This window comes from Mytilus galloprovincialis, chromosome 11 (assembly GCF_965363235.1).
Source record: "Mytilus galloprovincialis chromosome 11, xbMytGall1.hap1.1, whole genome shotgun sequence".
Taxonomy (NCBI): domain Eukaryota; kingdom Metazoa; phylum Mollusca; class Bivalvia; order Mytilida; family Mytilidae; genus Mytilus; species Mytilus galloprovincialis.
Window position 1 is genome coordinate 16,218,662 of NC_134848.1, and position 6,925 is coordinate 16,225,586.

Consider the following 6,925-nt stretch of genomic DNA (forward strand, 5'->3'; position numbering starts at 1 on the left):
TCACTAAGGAAGATGTTTGTATATAAAATTACATATTATTTTAAGTAACTCAACATTTTCTACACTAAATAACCAGATAATTTTGCTTTGACTGTTCATATGATTAAAATAAGAATTATATTGTGCAATACTAGCTAACATACAATTTCTATCATCCTCAAATTTGTTACAATCAAATAGAAAATGAGCCTCATCTTCGACAGTATTGGAAGAACATTTATTACATATTCTGTTAATTCGGGGAATACCCTGATATCTACCTAATTCTATTTGTAATCTATGAGAAGATACACGTAATTTAGTAAAACTTCTTCTAAGTTCAAAATTCTTGATCAATGTTAGATATTTTTCAAAACCAAAATTTGTTTTATATAAAAGGTAGGTTTTCAGTTTACTGTCTGAAAATTTATCTATTTGTTTTTTCCAACAGCTAATAAACAATATTGATAGCTTGGTTTGTATATATTTCTTAAATTTGTATAAGGATATATATATTCAAACTTGAAACATCTAGGTCAAAGTGTTATTGGTCACTCCATTCATTTTTGCTGAAATACCAGACTTGCTCTTTTGCAAAAAAACTCCAGCTTTAATTTCATACCTTCAAAAAAATAAAGTTTTCTGATGAAATATTATTTAACCTTTAACCTCTTTCAGATGAAAAACAGTCAAATTCATTATGTCAGCTGGGAATTACAACATCAGCTGATGAGCTACTATGAATTAAATATGTTTTCATACTATTTCCTAATTTTAGTAGTATATACATGTATGTGAGCACGTGCAAAACAAAAACAAAGAGGATTAGCAGATTATGTAAACACGTGTTAATAACAATTCATAAATGATAATCAATTAAAACGTTAATATGGGTCAGGTCACAGATTGATCGCCTGAATGTATTTACTTTACTTACAATTTAAAAATGAAACAAAGACACTCAGCAGTGAATTATTTCTGAGGTAAAAAAAAATCGTACTTGGTGTTTTCAAAGGGTCCCATTTGGAAAGGGAAGATAGACGCGAATATAATGCTTTTCTCGAAATTGTTCTTGTTGTCTTGTATCATCTTCCAATGCAGGAGCACAATTTTTTTCTGTAAATAAAAATTCATCCTATACAGCTCAATGAAAAAAAAAGAAATAAAAATATGGGTTCACCGTTCATTTCAGCTCACAATTTGCCTCAGAAGCATGCTTTTTTGGGTACGTTTTCTCTGTTGAACTAATTGGAGAAAAAATAAAGTAATATCGAAATGAAGGATCATGGTATAGTGTCATCAGAGGCGGATTTAGGGGGGGGGGAGCAGGGGCCCCCCTTTTTGAGAAAAAAAATTGGTTGCCTATATAAAGAATCACTGAAGCGCCAGTTGGCCCCCACTTATGAAAATTTCTGGATCCACCACTGGTCATGCACTATCTAAACCCTTGGTATAAGCAGGAACATATATAGTGTTAGATATATTGTTCCCAGGTAGACTATAAGCATCAAATCTCAAAAGCTTATTTAGTTCATATGATTTAACCCCTATTATTTCTGGCTTAGTTACATTAATGACCTGCCACAATCAACATCTTCTGAGGCAAGGTTATTTGCAGACGATTGCCTAGTTTATAGGAAAAGAAAGAATGTTAAGGATAGCGAGACACTCCAAGACGACCTTAACAAACTCCAAGAGTGGGAATCACGATGGCAGATGAATTTCCATCCTAAGAAGTGCATCGTGATACGGATTACCAAAAAAAGAAACCCTCTGATAAGGAACTACCAACTACATGGTCACACACTAGATGCAGTCGAGCATGGGAGATACCTGGGAGTCACCATAAACCATGACCTACAGTGGAAGACACATTTCAACCACATTTCAAGACGATAGGCAAAGCATCAAGGACACTAGGCTTTCTGAGAAGGAACCTAGGACGGTGTAAACCAGAAGTCAAAGCTAACGTCTACATCACCATGGTCATCCCAAGCCTGGAATACGCCTCCACTGTATGGGACCCTTACCAACATAACCTTGAAAAAGACCTAGAACAAGTACAGAGAAGAGCAGCTAGGTTCGTGTACAATGAATACCAAGATGTATCCCCAGGTTGTGTCAGCTCCTTGATGGAGAGACTAAAATGGGAGCCTCTTAAAGATCGCAAAGACCGACTCACATACAAGATCTGCAATAGATTGGTGGATATTGACCCCTCTAATTATTACAAACCCGGAGATTCAAGGACCAGAGGAGGCCACCGCATACACCAACAACGCACTCTAAAAGACCAATACAGGTACTCCTTCTTCCCAAGATCAACCGGGAACACTCTACCGGAAAAGCCACACCAGCAGCTACAAGAGTTCAAGGCCAGCCTTACCATCCTGCCAGAGGCCTTTACAGGAGCTTCACACACCTAGAACTACATTGACCCCAGATGTACATAGTTTTATTTGTAAATAATTTTCCTGTAAATAATTTTTATTAAGTGAGGAGGGAAGGCCTCATGATTTCACGAGCAAGAGTCATTTATACACTCAAGAAGAGTCCGACTCTGTACTGAAAGAAGAAGAAGAAGAACCTGGAAGTCTTGAATACATTGAACTTATCAAACGTGTTGTTTTCAATTATTATACAGTACTATAACTTTTTATTTACGACATATGAATTGAAAAAGTCACGGAAAGATAACTTACATCTTTCCATCGGGCAACTATATAAAAATCTGATAATGAATCGGGTACATCCTTTTGCACTCATATGTGTTTTTTGCTAAAATAAATACAAAACAAAAGCAAGAGCATCACCTCTCTTTATATTCCATTATATCGAGTTTGAGGCTTTTCTCTATCAATATTCAAATGATGAAAATATAAATTCAAGATAGAAAAATGATATGCACATAGTTTTATTTAGCTCAATACCATAATTTATACATGAATAATTCATGACAGAAAATGCAAGTATTGGAATATGCAGCTGCATTTCACCTAAGTTAATGACCATATATATAAATTGATACAGATTTATGCCAACGTGATCTATCTTTATACTTTCTTTATGGAAACGAAGAACATCGCTTTTGTCTAATGGAAATTTGTCTTCTTTTACAATTTGAATGAATGAGAGAAAAATCAATATCCAGGTTATATTCTTCTAGACTTGTAGTTGCTGTGGTGAAATCGTTTACAGACATCTTCTTCCAGCTTTTAATTTTGAAGCTTTTTTGTCATTTGTTTTGTAATTCTAATGCAACAACTTTTGTAACGTTCATTTTGATTGGATAACGTTACTTATTTACATGGCATCAATTGACAATTGATGTTATGGGACGTACGCACAAGCGCAGACGGCCTTTGACAGATTTAAAATACATGTTTTAACGTTGTTTTCTGTCAGTTTCGTTAGAATGGAGATAACAATATTGTATTTTAAGCTCCGACGGCATTAATTGGGGATTCGATGGTCGCAAATATCCGTTTACTGTCTCCGCTAACGCGTCGCCAGTAAACTTAATTTGCGACCATCAAATCCCCAATTGATGCCGTCGGAGCTTAAAATACAAAAAAGTTATCTCCTAAATATATATGCGTGAATTTAAGCGAATTAGTTTCGGAGTTAGTTCTTTTTTCGGTGTGTAAGTGTGCTTTTATTTGGAAACTAGTGAATAAATTTGGCGAAGTGTAGGTGTTGCTGGCTTCAGCTTTGGATAAAATTTATACAGATGTCTAGCTCGATCTGTTTGTGACTTTTCTCCATGTTTGGGTGCACCAAGCCATAGCCATGCAATATTCCTGACTATGGTAGTAACTGAATAGGGAAAAATCTATAATGTTAAAATAAAATAAAAATGCTTCAAGGCGCCTTTTTGCATTATTTCTAATATTATTCATGCACATTACTTCAAAAATAAAAATATTGGTAAAATTAAATATATTGCGTTTGAACTGAGTCATCATATCAGAGTATGTGTGCTTAAATTACAAACTATCAGATTAAGAACCCCTTGAGACGCAAAGTCTGACGACCCGAGCGAAACATTACATGTATTTCGATGATTAAAGAATTGTGAATAAGAAGCTGGCATTTGGTTTGATCATATGATAGGAATTTATTTCTTTATAAATCATATGGGAAAAAATCGTCAAAAGTAGTTTGTATACTGAAAGTCTCAAAGTCTGCAAAACGGAAAATTAGGGAGAGCTATTTGAGAAAACGGAGTACTAGAGACGTATATATGATTCTGCTCGCTGGAAACAGATTAAGGTTGGCAATCGGTTCCTTCCATGATTCTGAATACATTTTCTCTCATATTTATTAATTTAATTTATTATGTTGATACTGGTTGCAGTTTGAGAAAGATGTGCATCTCAACGGATTTATAGTTTTCATGTTAATCGAATTATTCATTTTCTGTGTGCAGGTCAGATTCTGTGACCAGTTTAATAAAAATATAATGAATACTTACATTCTTCAGAAAAATTAACTATCATATCGAAAACATAGCGCCTCTCTTCTGTATACAGAATATTGAAGTAATAGATCAGGAACCTCTAATTCAATGGTATGTATAGACACGTGCCAAGGTGAGCCCCAAGTAGCTACGTCACTGAGACCTGCATGTTACGGAATATTATTTTAACCCATTTACGATATAAAAAAAACGACCCTGATCTCATTTGTGTGCATTTAGAAGCTTGTTTTTTTAAACAGTATCTGTTGTTAATTCGTATCTTGATAAGGGTATTACTAACACTATAGACAAGAACGGACCTGAATATTAGTACAGTTTTTAAATTGCATTTTTTTTCAGTCTATGGAACGTGCGAATCAAGAAATCTGTTTATTATGTGGAGTAGCGATATTTTGATTTGTAAATGAAATGCATTGTGAGGAAATCTTTTAAAATTTGTAGGAACAAATTAAATTTTCATCTGTGAACTGGTTTATTCTTTTTTAAACATGGACGTATTTAATTGGAAAACGGTATAATATACAACTTGCCATGTGTTTTCAACATTTTATCCTAAGTATATTGTATTTATAAGTAAATGGCCAATGAACTTATTCGATTGCTTTCTTCGTCATAATCACTTGTTTATTAAAGGCTATAACATAAGTGCGAAGTTTTTTTCTAATAGAAAAGAGATATACTTTTATTATGAAGACTTTTTCAAATGGATAGTTTTCTAACAAAACTGCCATACCTTTTCTGTATGAAGAAAATACAATAATATGGAACAACACATCCAAACAAGGCAGAACGTCGGTGAAATTTCGTATAGAAGATGTACGTACATAATAAAAGAAATATATACTCATAAAAGAAATTTAAGTAATTTAAGTAATGAGTGCATTTCTTTATAACGCAAACGATGCAAACGTCTAAGCGCGCACATGTTTTGATCATTTGTTTCTCACATACATTTGCAAAGTTTACACAAACTTTGACAAACTATACACTCGCTAAATATGCATCTACAGTTTGTCGTTCGTTGTTTGTTAGTACAAACGCTATATTTGTTCCGAACTTCAACCATGAATCAATTATCTGCACGTGATTTCCCTGCTTTTAAATAAAAAACAACATTGGAACAATCTGCAAAAAGACAAACAATGCAGTGAAAACTTCACCCAAGAGCCTATCATAGCATATAAACGTTACAAAAATATAAAAGAATACCTTGCTAAATCAAGGCACTAGTTTGGATACTTTTGAAAGGGACACATGGTCCAAGCACACAGTTATCGTCCTTAAAGAATAGAGTTCCAAGTGGTAGTGTTGAAGTTATACCTTCGTAAATTTTATGGACGCCATCACGAGTTGGTACATTGTATATCGTTATCAAATATCCATTTCATAGATGGCAACGGATATGTTCCAATTGTCGTAACTACAATGCCGTCCCATTTTCCCGAATGTGACCTACCGAATTACCACTACTTGCAGACATGTTTATTATAAAAGACAAAAGAATTAATTGTAACTCACATACCAACATTTCAATGTTTGCTTTCATTTCAAATAGCCATGTGAACTTGTGTTTAAGGATTAAACTGAAAGAAGAAGATCTGCTTCTTATCTTGATCTTATCGTCGATATCCGCACATTATTTAACGTTATTTTATCCAAGGTTAAAGATGTCATTTTGGCATTGTTTTTACAACACATTTTTTTATTTAATATTGTCTCCTTATTGTGTCATAGATCAAATTTATTCGTTCAGTGTTTGTTTTCTTGTTTTTGTTAATATGTCATTTAGATTGAGCAAAGCCATCTCAGTTGATATTTCATAGTGTTTCTTTCTGTGTTAATTGTTCTGTTACACGAATAGTTTAATTTCAGGCTAGGGTGTAGGTAGGTGCCTGTTAAACCGTTTAAATCCACTGCGTTCGTTTGTACATGTCCTCAGTCAGCACCTGTTGTTCAGTGGTTGTCGTTTATTGATGTGGTTCTTAAGTGTTTCACATTTCTCGGTTTTTTTTTATATAGATTAGACTGTTGATTTTCCTGTTTTAATGGTTACTTAAATTAGTTTTTACACTATTCATTTTGGGGGAATTTTTTTGATGTTCGATGTGAACCAAGGCTCCGTGTTGAAGGCTGTATTTTGCCCTATACTTATGTACTGTTTACGCATTGTGACTTGGTTGGAGGGTTGTCTCATTGAAACTCATCCCATACCTTCTTATTTCTACTGACTACAAATATGGTACATTAATTTTAACATTCCTATAGCTAACGTCCCGTTTTTTTCAGTAACATACCTTTTGTTGAACATTTCGTTAAGCATTATCATATTCCAGTTTCTACATTACGGTTGTGCATGTTCGCAATATACGTATTTTATTAACATGTTACAAGACAAAACACTTTGTGGAATATACATCACTGGAACAGGCACAAATGATACGATGATATACCAATTAATACAAATTC

General features: G+C 33.8%; 1 protein-coding gene across 1 annotated transcript in view; it reads right to left on the minus strand.

Moving 5' to 3' along the window:
• LOC143051754 (sodium-coupled monocarboxylate transporter 1-like) overlaps window positions 1-991 on the minus strand; it is a 34,889-nt gene extending 33,898 nt beyond the window's left edge. Inside the window, exon 1 of the mRNA XM_076224666.1 lies at window positions 917-991. The gene's annotated coding sequence lies outside the window, so the exon portion shown is untranslated. The remainder of the gene's footprint in view (window positions 1-916) is intronic.
• Between the last annotated feature and the right edge of the window lie 5,934 nt (window positions 992-6,925).